Source organism: Carettochelys insculpta, chromosome 9, assembly GCF_033958435.1.
Source record: "Carettochelys insculpta isolate YL-2023 chromosome 9, ASM3395843v1, whole genome shotgun sequence".
In the NCBI taxonomy this organism is placed as follows: domain Eukaryota; kingdom Metazoa; phylum Chordata; order Testudines; family Carettochelyidae; genus Carettochelys; species Carettochelys insculpta.
Window position 1 is genome coordinate 34,980,797 of NC_134145.1, and position 13,403 is coordinate 34,994,199.

A 13,403-nucleotide genomic window follows, 5' to 3' on the forward strand; every position below is an offset into this window, starting at 1 on the left:
AGAAAATTGCCATCCCGGTTCAAACCATGTGTTACTGTGTCAAATTTGAATATAAAAGAGAGTTCAGCAGCCTCTCTTTCCAAATGGCTGTGAAAGTTTCTTTTCAGTAAAACACAGACTTTCAGGTCATTAACAGAATGGCCCACTCCATTAAAGTGCTGGCTGATGGGTTTGTGAATCAGGAGTGTTTTTATGTCTGTTTTATGCCCATTAATTCTTTGTCTAAGAGAGTTTGAAGTCTGTCCAATATACAAAGCATGTGGGCATTGTTGGCACATGATGGCATATATGATGTTAGTTGAGGAACATGAGAATGTGCCCGTGATTCTGTGAATAACCTGGTTAGGTCCAGTTATGGTATCTCCAGAATAGATATGTGGACAAAGCTGGCAGCAGGTTTTGTTGCAAGGAAAAGTCCCAGGACTGGTGTTCCTGTGGTATAGACTGTGGCTGTTGGTGCGAATCCTCATAAGGTTGGGAGGTTGTCTGTAGGAGAGAACAGGCCTGTCACCTAGGGCCTTCTGGAGTGTGGTATCCTGATTAAGGATAGGTTGCAGGTCTTTAATTATGCATTGCAGTGGTTTAAGTTTGGGGCTGCAGGTAATGACCAGTGGTGTTCTGTTCTTGGCTCTTTTGGGCCTATCTTGGAGTAGCTGGTCTCTGGGTATTCATCTGGCCCTGCTGATTTGTTTTTTTACTTCTCCTGGTGGGTAATTCAGGTTTATGAATATTTGGTAGAGATCTTGTAGTTTTCGGTCTCTGTCAGTAGGATCAGAGCAAATGTGATTGTACCTACAGGGCTTGACTGTAAACAATGGATCTAGTTGTGTGTGCAGGATGGTAGCTAGAAGAGTGTAGGTGAGTATAGCAATCAGTGGGAAATGTTCCTGACAACACCATCCTTGCCACCATGGATGTAGAGGCTCTGTACTCTAGTATTCCACATGAAGACGGATTACAAGTGATCAGGAATACCGTCCCTGATGTCACCACAGCCAATCTGACCTCTGTAACGTTGTTCTCACCTACAATTATTTCCAATTTGTGGACAATTTATACCTCCAGATTAGTGGAACTGCTATGGGCACGCACATGGCCCCACAAAATGCTAATATATTTATGGCTGACGTGGAACAGCGATTCCTCATTGCTTGTCCCCTATTACTCCACCTTTACTTACGATACATCAATGACATCTTTATGATTTGGACCCATGGTATAGAGACTCTAGAAGAATTCCACAGATACTTTAACAATCTGCACCCCACCATCAACTTATGTCTCGACTACTTCACATGAAAGATACGTTACCTGGACACTACAGTAAAAATCAAGGACAGCCTGATCAGTACCACACTCTATCAGCAACCCACTGATTGCTATACTTACCTACACGCCTCTAGCTTCCATCCTGCACACATAACTAGATCCATGGTTTACAGTCAAGCCCTTAGGTACGTTTGCATTTGGTCCGATCCTACTGACAGAGACTGAAAACTACAAGATCTTTACCAATTCTACAACAATTTTTTGTCTAAGAGAGTTTGAAGTCTGTCCAATATACAAAGCATGTTAGTCTTTAAAGTACTACTGGACTGCTTTTTTGTTTTGATGGTCATTCCGTAGGCATCTGGTCAATTTTCCAAAGGCAGTGCTAGCTTTGGATAATAAAGCAAATACATCATGACCCACATTTATGCTAGAGGACGGAACACTTCTGGTGTAGCAGAACTTGTCAACAGCCTTAAGGACTGTGCCAACAGTAGTGATGGCTGGGCTCTTTGCAAGCAGGATGAGACATAACTTCTGTCTTTCTGAGGCTCACTGTAGGAGCTCTGCTAATCATTCTGGGAGCTGGGAGGCCTTTGAATCTCCCGTGTGGCCACCCAAGCACACATCTTACAGGGAACACATCTTACAGGGAACGCTGGTCAGCAGGACCCTCAGGGAACAGCCACTACAGGGGAAGCCCTCCTGGCAAACTGTCCTTAGCTATCCTTTCCCAGCACCCTGAGCTACCAGGTCTGCGTGTGCATTCCCTAGCTGCCTCCTGCCTACATCCTGAGCTATTCCACTTCCCATACACAGCTCTTAGATACCCCCTGCCTGCGCCTGAATGGTTTTCAGACTTTCTGAGCTGAGTCATCCCTCTGAGTTACATTTTTGATTGTGTTCCCCACCAACCCAGACAGGCTGAGTGGCCCATTGAGGTGAATCTGGCAGTAGAGGTGGTTCTCCCTCCCTGTAATCCACTGTGCAGATCTGGCCTGAGCCCCACCCACCCTCGACCCTCCATAATCAAAGTTAAACCAAGCCTATGGGCTACAGCCATGGTCACACACCCTGCCCAAACCCTTCCCCCCTCTCGCCTCCACTGGGCTCTGAAGTTTTTATAGCACGTTGAGAAGAGCCTCAGTTGAGAACTCCTATTGTAAAGGCTCAAAGGGCAAATAAATAAAATCCCAAATATGTTTGTTTTTAAAAAGATAATTTTAAGCCTGTCTCTTAGATTTTGAATGACTAGGATTGGCAGTACTGTCAAGTATTAAATTCTATGAGATACATTCAGGCCCCAGTGAAGTCTATGGGAGTTTTACCATTGATTTCAGTGGGGCTAGATTTCACCTTATACATGTAAGTATGGATGAAACACAGATAGTTCCCATAATGCACATCTGAGCTGCATACCCTGGGTCTGGACTAGGATGAACTTTTGCCCTCTTACATGCTCACACTGGAATGAAAACTATTTTGCACAGAAGGTGCATGCTAATCTGGTGCAGTCTCCTGTAGACATGCATTTCATGTTGCATATTTCTGGGAGTCTCAACCATTTATCAGTATATAGGGCTTTTATTTGCCATTTTGAAATGCTTAAAAATAATTTTTGATCTATGGCCCAATTCTGTGATTGCCCAAGTCCCTGCAAATCCTATTGATATCAGTGGGAGCAGGGGGAGTGGATGTTCAGAACCTCAAATCTATCTTCTTGCAAAGGCTTTGTGAAAGCTATTGATCAGATTGTAGAATTTTGAGGAAGTAATAATTGAAGTGGTAGTAAATTGCAGTTACCATATATGACATACTGATTGCAAAAGTAACAAGCAGTCCTGAAACACCTTAAAGACTAGCAAATTTGTTAGACCATGAGCTTTCATGAGGTGACAGTCTGAGGAAGTGGGTTATACACACGAAAGCTTATGACCTAACAGATTTGTTAGTCTTCAAGGTGCTACAGGAGTGCTTCTTATTTGTGAAGCTACAGACTAACATGGCTACCTCTCTGAGACTGATCTCAAAAGATAATTCTAATGTCATGTAGAAAAAAAATCATTCAAGTGCTGTTTTACAAATATTTGTCTTATAACTCTCTTGGTCAGAAATCACAAAAAATGTGAAGTGAGACATTTCATTGTGAATGTGAAGAAAAAATTAAAGTATTACTTCATGCTAATATGAGGACAAACTCCGCCTGTTATGGAGCAGTGAAGGGGAAATGCTATGGAGAAGAAAAGAAACAAGGACGCTTTGCCTCACTGCCCCATGCTCTATGTGAAATCAAGGCCCTGTACTCTGGGGCTGTTCCTTCCCTGCTTTGTTGGAGGGTGTGTTGCAACCCAAAGGAAGCAGAGCGGAGAGGAATGATGACAAGGCCACTATTTCAGTATCATGTTTTGGATCTAGTAAATTCTGGCTGTGGTATGGAATCCTAATCCCTTTTTGCTGTGGGAATATGACTCTTTTCTGAAAATCGTGAGCACAGAGTTTTCTCTTGAGTAGTTCTGAAAACTGTTCAGTTGGTATTGGTGAGACAAAAAGCGCTCACATCATTAGAGACAGTATGATTGACTTTGAGGACTGTAGTCAACACCAGGGCTACATCTACACTAGCCCCCTCCTTTTGGAAGGGGAATGGTAATGAAGCATTTTGGAAGATGCTAATGAGGTGCTGACAAGAATATGCAATGCCTCATTAGCATAATGGCAGCCACATGTGATTTGAAAGTGCCACTTTTGGAACGCATGCTGCCTATGTAGACAGGGGCCTTTTGAAAGGACCCCCAGATTTCAAAAGCCCCTTTTTTCCTATTTGGTTTTTCTAAAGCTCCCGTTGGCAGAGAGCATTTTCGCTAGGGGTGCGCATAGGTACAACTGTGCTGCAGGAGTGATTCTAGCGTAGACTAATCCTTAGTGTTAGATTGATGTCGCTAATCACTTGCCACTGGTGACAGGTTATATTTCTTCATAGCACAACAATTCTCCTGTTGTATGACCAGCCATGTTAAATAACTAAGGACTGGCTTGTTGCTGAGCAAAACAGTTTCAACACCATCCACTTTGTCCACAAACGTCATACAAAATTGCTAACACATAAATAAAATGCATACACTGAAACCACAAATGTTAATGAGTTAATTCCTTAGGGTAGATGGGGCTTTGGAACTGTTTCCAAGCAAAAGCTTTGTAACATTTAAACTAAAGTGTTTAACACTTAGGCCTTCTCTTAGACTGATTGGAATAGATATCAAACAAAGATGCATTAACTTGTTCGTTCTCTGCTCCTGGCACACCACAACTGCAAAGCAGAGATTCCTGTGAAGGAGAGTGCATACTACTTCACCTGCACAATTTCAGGTTCACCTGTGCTACCCGCAATGCTCCTGATTCTGTAGTATTGTCTCTTGTTGAGTAGTAGTGTGAATAATCCTATTGACAGAGGCTAAGTTTCAGGGTAATTGCCTCTGTATTCCTGCATCCTTTGTCCTGTGCAGGAGTGCCCAGTCAGGTCTCCAGCCATCGCTTGTTTGTGGGACCCACATCCAACTGCCTTCTGACAGGGTTTTAAGGCTACATAGCCTCCTGTCATACACCGCAGTGTCCCAGGCATCCAGCCTGCACAGGTTACAAGTAGATGTTCGGGGGGGGCGGGGGGGCATATGAGATATGACTTTGTGCCGCACTTCTCTCACTGCTCACCTCTTAAGCATTACTGCTTAGCTAACATTAATTATTTTATCCATCTTTTCAGTGTATTAAAGAACAATTAAATAAGTTAGTGTCGTTTTAATTGTGCCTAGTGTTTCAGCCACCCAAATGACAATCAGGAGTACCTTGGCTTCCCACATACTTGAATGATATCCCAGGTACAGTAGTAGGACTTGGTCTGAAGTGTAATTCAGCAAGTATCAGTGTATTAGTACAAGCCTGTAGCTTACAGTTTTGTTCATCTTTACTAATTAGAGATTTTCTCTGTTCCCTTATATCTCACTTCAGACAGGGGAGACCTTCATCTCTTACACCATAGCTGTGATTCTGTTTTTCTAATAATACACACACAGCTAATTCTAGAAATGAAACCCATAAGCTAGGTCAGGTACTTCTAATTTCAGTGAAGTTCCACAAACTTAGCACTCGTTTGTTTTGTTCTCCAGGGTGCTTTGGCATCAGGCTTTTTAATTTTGGTGGGGACTCCTATCATGCATTGTGATAAGATGTATTTAACTTGTGTAAAACCAGATGTACAACTCATCTGAAACTCATCTCATGTGCTGAGTACTTAGTTTTGTATTCTGACCAGTTATGCTCAATAGAGAGCCTGATCCAGTGCTATTAACTCTCAAACTCCCAGTGACTCTAGGAGTCAGGACTCCCTATTGAATCAACAGCTCCACTGCATTCCTGTTAAGTATGTGCATGTTTTTTTATGGCTTTAGTATTAAATTTAGATGCAATGGATACATGGAAAATTCTTCTGAAATTAGAAGACTGTGACTCTAGAACAGGACTGAGAGTCAGGATGTTCCTTTCTTGTCTCAGTGGTGCCACTGATGTGCATGGGGACATTGGGCAGGTCTCTTTACCTCTCTGCATCATAGTTTCTCCAGTATTGAAAATGGGGATAATGATTCTTACCTGCTTCTGTTAACTGTTGTAGTAATTCATTATTGGTTTAATTCAAAATTTGAAACATTAGTGATACTATAGTGCAGTAGTGTCCAAAACAAATGTCATGGATCACCACAGCCCCCCCAGCCAGATGCCACCCCCCTGGCCAGGTGCTGTGCCCCCCCGCCAGGCACCCCTAGGTGCTGCACCCCCCCGATTCCCTCTCCCAGGCACCCCCATACCAGCCAAGGTACTTGCTGGAGCTGCCCCAGGACTGGAAGAGCTGCTTCCACTCCTGCTGCCACATGGTGGGGCATTCGCCACTATCCACAGCCCCATTTGCTACATGTGGTAAATGGGGAGTATATTGGACAATGCAGCTATAGTGGCTAGCAATATTCCCTCTAGTTTCCTCCATCCATGTGTGAGCGGTTCCCACTGGTGACAGGGTAGACTAGTGGCTAGGCCCCCTGGCTGGGGCCTGGGGTGTGGGTCTTCAGCCCTGAGAGTCTGTTGGACAAGTTTAGGGCATGGCCCCAAGAACCTAGTCTCCCCTCTGGCAGGAGAGGGGTTTCCTGGGAGGGGCTTCCCCCCTCTTTGTGCCTGGGGGAGGGCCTGGAGGCTCTCGCTCTGGTGGCCAACTGGGTGGCGGCTCTGGCTCGGGCCCTGCTGCCTCAGAGCCAGCTCCTGCTTCTTGGCTGGTTAGCCTCCAGTTGGGCTGGAATCCCTCCCTTTATACCCCTCCAGGCCTGACACTGGCTGCAGGTGAACCAGGATGGGGCTAATTGGGTCAACAGGCCCTGTTTAACAGGGCCTTGCCCTGATGGCCTTCTTCTCACACTCCTACACCATGTCTGTAATAAATTTTGTTCTGTGCATTGAGGCATGTGCAGATGTGCATCACCAACAGAAACACATGTGGCTGGCAGTGAGTATTCTGGGTGCTCTGCCAATCAGCTGGGTCATACCTGAATCTCTCCTGGGTGGCCACCCAAGTGTTCATCTTACAGGGAACACTGGACTCTAGAGACCCCAGCTGAGAGCAGTATCTGATTGTGCTGGATAGTCTATGGATACAGAGTGAGACACAGGCCTTGCTCCAAAGAGCCAGTGCTGTAAACAGGGTATTGGGGAGTTAGGCTAAAGGGAAAGAGACAAGCCAGCCTGTGGAAATCAGGGAGTATTGGGAATATAATAGTTTAGGAATAAAGGCACAGAGCAATGAAACGATTTTCCCATAGCCCTGCCAGAAGTCTGTGGGAGATCCAGGAGTCAAACCAGATCTTCTGATTCCTAATCTGGTGCCTTACCCACAAAACCATCTCCCTCATTTTCATAAGGATGAAGTACAGGTAGGATTTTCTAAAGCTCCTTGGTGATTTAGGACCATAAGTATTCCCTATGGACAGTTAAGTGGACTTGAACTCCAAAGTCGTTTAGATACTTTTGAAAACCCCAACTGACAACATTCCAGTTTCTTGTATTTTAAACATGTTGCTCTGCACTCAGGAATGAAAGTAACTCAACACCTTCCACATCCCAAACCCAGGGGGATGCAGTACAACAATACCTGCAAGAAAATTAAGTGTGGAGGGGAGTGCAGGGGGCTCAGAGCAGAGGATTAGAATGTTGGGGGGTCTTCAGGGCAGAGGGTGCTGGAGGGATTCAGGAATAAGGGCGGGGGTTGGGGTCAGGACCGTGGGGGGATATAGGAGGGTTCAGGAAGAATGGAGGGGGTTGAGGGTGTGGGGGCAGGAATAAGGGTTGGGAACAGTAGCTCAGTGCAGAGAGTTGGGGTGTTGGGGCAGGGGGCTGCAGGGGACAGTGCAAGGGGAGCTAGGAGTGGGGGCTGTAGCCACACATACTGGGTGGCTGGTGCTGCTGAACTTCCTGTTCCTCTGCTGATCAGGGAGCAAAGTGAAGTACTCAACTTGTAGTTTCCCTTGCCTGGGCAGCTGGGAACAGAGGCAGGAATGCAGGAACACAGGATTACTCCACCCCTCAGCTAGCAGCTCAGAGCAGCTACAGCTGAGCACTGGATTGGGCCACCTGTGGGTATGGACCCACATGCACGGCATGTCCTGCATGCCCCGTAGTTGTGCCCCTGAGTCTGCCTGAAGGAAAGCATCTCTACTTTGCTCTCTCTCCATGGGTGAGGATCTATGCATTGCTGGCAATTTATAAGTTACCCTGCAGCTCTTTCTCATCAGAGTATGTTTATTCAGAATAAAAAGGCAGACAGAGAAAACACAAAACACATTAAATGGATTTCAGAGCTTTCTCAATATCCCAGAAACCACCTCATTTTCCTCCTGGGGAGTCTGGTAGGCCAGCATCCCCTCCAGCCCTGCACAGGGGTTTTTGCTTGGGGTCTTTGCTTGCACATAAGGTCCTGCCTGTTTGCTGAATCAAAAAGAAGCCTATGATTGTGTTTAAACTCAGCCTCTTATATGCAAAGCCCTTTCTGTGTGTCTTGGTCTGTGGAAAACCCAGTTTGAACCAACATGTGCAAACTAAGTCAGAGAGTAATACTTTCAGTCCCAGAGGTAACAAGTCCCCTTTGGTTTTAATTCTTGGAGAAACTGTAGTAACTTCCTTCATGGAGTTGAACCCAGTTGTACACCATTCATAAATTCAATAACGGTCCCCACAAATAGTGCATAGGGTACAAGATCTATCACAGAAGTGCTCTGCATTAGGAGCGCTTTGCCTGTATAACTATACAGATGTGCTATACCAAGGAAATATGCCTAGCGTACATCCATCTGGCAAAAACTGCTTTACTGGTATAGTTCACTCCTCCCCTTACCTCCAGCAAAATAAATTATAGCTAAATAATTGCTTTGCTGGTAAAACAGCAACCAAACTAAGCATTTATGCCATCAGAGCTTTGTTGCTCAGGTATCAGTCCTCTTCATACCCTTCACCAACATAGCTATGATAACAGAAATGTGTAGCATAGACATGGCTATATTGTCATGAATATGACTTGAAGTACTGGGTCCAAATTTATAGATAGTGGCTGATTTTACTCTGCGTCTCCAATCTTATTATTTAACAAACTCTAATGATCTACATGATTGTGAGATGAATTTATATATCTCATATTGTTTAATTAAGAACAGCAGGTTGCAGAATAATAAAATAAATTGTAGTTTACAAGGAGAACTCTGACCTACTCATGCCTATGTAATGTAGTACACATTGTACCCTAAAACCTCATTCACAGATCTAATGCTGTCATGTACAGTATTTGTATAAAGATATGTAAACACATTCCACTGTCTTTTAAGTACTATTCAGTATTATAACATATAATCTAGGATTAATAAGAGGCTGTGCAAAAGTGGATATAGCCATATGTAGTGCTAATAAGTAATGCTGACAGTCCCAAACTACTGTACAGATCAATTCCTTATCCAATTCCAACCCATTTGCCAACAGAAAAGGCCCATTTTAAACATCACAAAGTGTGTGTCAGTTGTGGGGAAGTGAGGAGATTTTGTAGCAGCAGCACTTTCCATCTGAGAATTCTAGCACTTTGCATCTGTCAATTAACTTAGCCTCACGAGATCCAGTGACATGGCATTATTATGCCCGGACACTGTTTTACATTTTCTCCTTCTCTTGATTTCCTGGTGACTTCTGCTCCTTTGCTCTTACACAAGCTTATCCTTTCTCTCCCCCAAAATAATGATTCTTCTTCAAGTATCCCCATGGGTGCTCCACTTTGGGTGTTAGGCTTGCCCTGGCGCCGCAGCTCAGAGATCTTGCTAGCTGTTTGTGCGAGACTGTGCATGTGTGGCTCCATTGCTGCTGTTTGTGCTGTTTTCATCATGTGCACAGTCCAGTCTCATCCAGTTCCTCTCAGCTGCCAATGGCTGCAGATGGACCTTCCAACTCTCTCTCTCTCTGGCTTGACCTTTCTTCTACTGCACACATTCCTCTTTGGATTTGTGATTCACTGATAGATAGTTTGTTGTTATTGTTGTGTTAAGTAAGTTGATTCAGCGTTAGACCGCCGACTGGCTGATGCTTAGTTTCTGTTGACTGTGTTGTGAAGTCATTTACGAAGTTCTCTGGAGCAAGGACTCCTTATCATAGAATCATAGAACACTAGGACCGGAAGGGGCCTCGAGAGGCCATCGAGTCCAGTCCCCTGCCCCGACGGCAGGACCGACCACCATCTACACCATCCCTGATAGACATCTATCCAATCTGTTCTTAAATATCTCTAGCGAGGGAGATTCCACAACCTCCCTTGGCAACTTATTCCAGTACTTGACCACCCTGACAGTTAGGAACTTTTTCCTAATGTCCAACCTAAACTTCCCTTGCTGCAGCTTAAGTCCATTGGCTCTTGTTCTTTCCTCAGAGGCCAAGAAGAACAAGTTTTCTCCCTCCTCCTTATGACACCCTTTAAGATATCTGAAAACCGCTATCATGTCCCCCCTCAATCTTCTTTTTTCCAAGCTAAACAAGCCCAATTCTTTCAGCCTTTCGTCATAAGTCATGTTTTCCAGACCTTTTATCATTCTAGTTGCTCTTCTATTGTTCTGTTAGTTGTTATCTGTTAGTGCTTTACATTTCAAAGTGCTCTTAACTATGCCTGGCACAGCCAGCTTTAAGAAGTGTGATTCTTCTTCGAGTGTCCCTGTGGGTGCTCCACCTTAGGTGTCAGGCTCGACCTGGAGCCTCAGATCAAAGATCTTGATAGCCATTTCTGCTGGACCACGCATGTGTGGCTCCTCTGCTCCTCCTCACGCTCTTTCATCACATGTGCAGTCTGGCTTGATCCAGTTCGTCTCAACTTCCAACGGCTGCAGATGGAACTTTCAACTGCTCTCTCCTTGGTTTCAATTTTTCGAATTTTCCTTCTCTATTTCTTCAACATTTGTTAAGTTTTTCTAGTTTAAGTACTTTTATTGCTTAATTAACTGTTTAGCGTTTAGCCACTGTTGGGCTGACGCTTAGTTTCCGTTAGTTGTTTAAATCTGTTATTGGAGCAAGGACTCCTTATCTATTGATTTGCTAATCTGTCCAGCACTTGCTAATATGCCTGGGTTTAAGAAGTGTGAGTCTTGCCAGGAGGCAATGCCTGCTTCTGACGGCCACTCATAGGCCGTTTCTACACATGCCATGCTAATAAACGGCCTGAAATATGCTAATGAGGCATGGATACAAATTTTCCGTGCCTCATTAGCATAAGGTCACATGATTTGAAGTCCAGAAGATACTCTTCCAGACTCCAAAACAACTTGTAGAAGCACGGCCCTGGGGGGCGTCTTCTGGATGGAAGTCCTTCTTCCGGAGGCCCCTTCATCCCAAAAATTTTTGGAGAAAATTTCGGAGAAAGTGGCATGTGTAGAAACAGCCATACTGTATTTGTGAGTCTTGTATTTGAGTACTGTATTTCTGAGTCTTGTATTTGTGTCTGTATTTGTAGCTGTGAGTCTTGATTAGGTTTTGAATCAAAACACCGTGTGCTGATTGGCTCAGCTGTAGGCAGAGGGAGGAGCTATCAGGGAGGCCGAGCACTTAAACCCCGCTTGTAAGCGACCAGGGAGCTTGCGACCGGGTGCTTGCGACCAGGGTGAGTGCTAACAGGAGGGAGTTTTGAGAGGCTCTCCTGGAGGAGGAGAAGGAAGGAGCAAACGAGAGCACCTTGGGGTAAGTGGCTGCTTGTGTTTGGGGGTTCTGGGCTTGAGTTTGGAGTGCTGAGGTGAGTGTTTGTTTGAAAGGCCGTGTGCTCAGGCAGGCAGTTGGAAGCTGTAAGTCTTGATTAGGTTTTGAATCGAAACACCGTGTGCTGATTGGCTGAGCTGTAGGCAGAGGGAGGAGCTATCAGGGAGGCCGAGCACTTAAACCCCGCTTGTAAGCGACCAGGGAGCTTGCAACCGGGTGCTTGCGAACAGGGTGAGTGCTAACAGGAGGGAGTTTTGAGAGGGAAGTTAGAGGGGGAGCTTGGAGGGAGCCAGTGACTTCTATTGCTCTTAAACTTAAATCCTTTATAACAACCTCTATCTGAAACATTTAATTAAACCCTCATATATAATTAGAGTAGGAAATGGAGGCAGAAGCCCAGCAGCAGAGTGGCGGCTATCCTGTTTATTGTGTCGAGTGCAATATGTATGACTACCTATCCTGTGGGCGGGTGGCATATGTGTGTGCTCGATGCAAGGAGCTCCTGGCCCTCAGAGACCGAGTGCATGCTTTGGAGGCCAGGGTGGCTGAACTGGAGGAGCTAAGGAAGGCAGAGGTGTTTGTTGATGAGACTTTCCGGGACATAGTAGGGCCGTCCCACCTCCAATCTGACAGTCCTGATGCTGTCACAGAGGATGAAAGGCTCAGGGAAGGAGAGCAGACAATGGGAGCAGAGGGAAACCATCCCATAGTTGGGACCCTCCTTCCAGAGGGTGCTATTGTATCCTCTCGCGCCGAGGATACTTCTCCGGGGGAGGGAGCGCCAGCTGTTAGGAAGAAGCAGGTTTTAGTAGTGGGGAATTCGATCATTAGAAATATAGATAGTTGGGTTTGTGATGACTGGGAGAACCGTATGGTGACTTGCCTGCCTGTTGCGAAGGTTGCGGATCTCTCGAGGCATCTAGACAGACTTATGGGCAGTGCTGGGGAGGAGCCGGTGGTCGTGGTACATGTCGGTACCAATGACATAGGGAAGGGTAGAAGAGATGTTCTGGAGGCCAAATTTAGGTTACTAGGAAAGGGACTGAAATCCAGAACATCTATGGTGGCATTCTCTGAAATGCTTCCAGTTCCACGCGCAGGGCCAGATAGACAGGCAGAACTTCAGAGTCTCAATGCGTGGATGAGACGATGGTGTAGGGCGGAAGGGTTTAGGTTTATTAGGAACTGGGGACACTTTTGGGGTGGGGGGAGCCTATACAGGAATGATGGGCTCCACCTAAATCAGGCTGGATCCAGACTGCTGGCATTAAACATTAAAAAGGTCGTAGAGCAGTTTTTAAACTAAGAGGTGGGGGAAAGCCTATTGGTGCGGGGGAGCACCTGGATCGGACGGAGACTTCTCTTACACGAGGCTCCATAGATAGGGATTCCCTAGAAGTTAGTCAGATAGGGAACGTGGGAAATTATATATGGGCAAGATCAGATGTGAAACAATCGCATATAAAAAAATCCAACGCGTCTGTGAAAGGCAGACATATAAATGGTAGTTTTTTAAAGTGCTTTTACACAAATGCTAGGAGTCTGTCTAATAAGATGGGTGAACTGGAGTACCTCATATCAAAGGAGGAAGTTGACATAATAGGCATCACAGAAACATGGTGGAATGAGGACAATCAGTGGGACACTATCATACCAGGATATAAATTATATCGGAAAGACAGAACAGGTCGTGCGGGTGGCGGAGTGGTACTATATGTGAAGGATAATATAGAATCAAATGAAGCAAAAATCCTAAAGGAATCAAAATGTTCCATAGAATCATTATGGATAACAATTCATTCCTCTAATATGAATATGGCATTAGGAATATA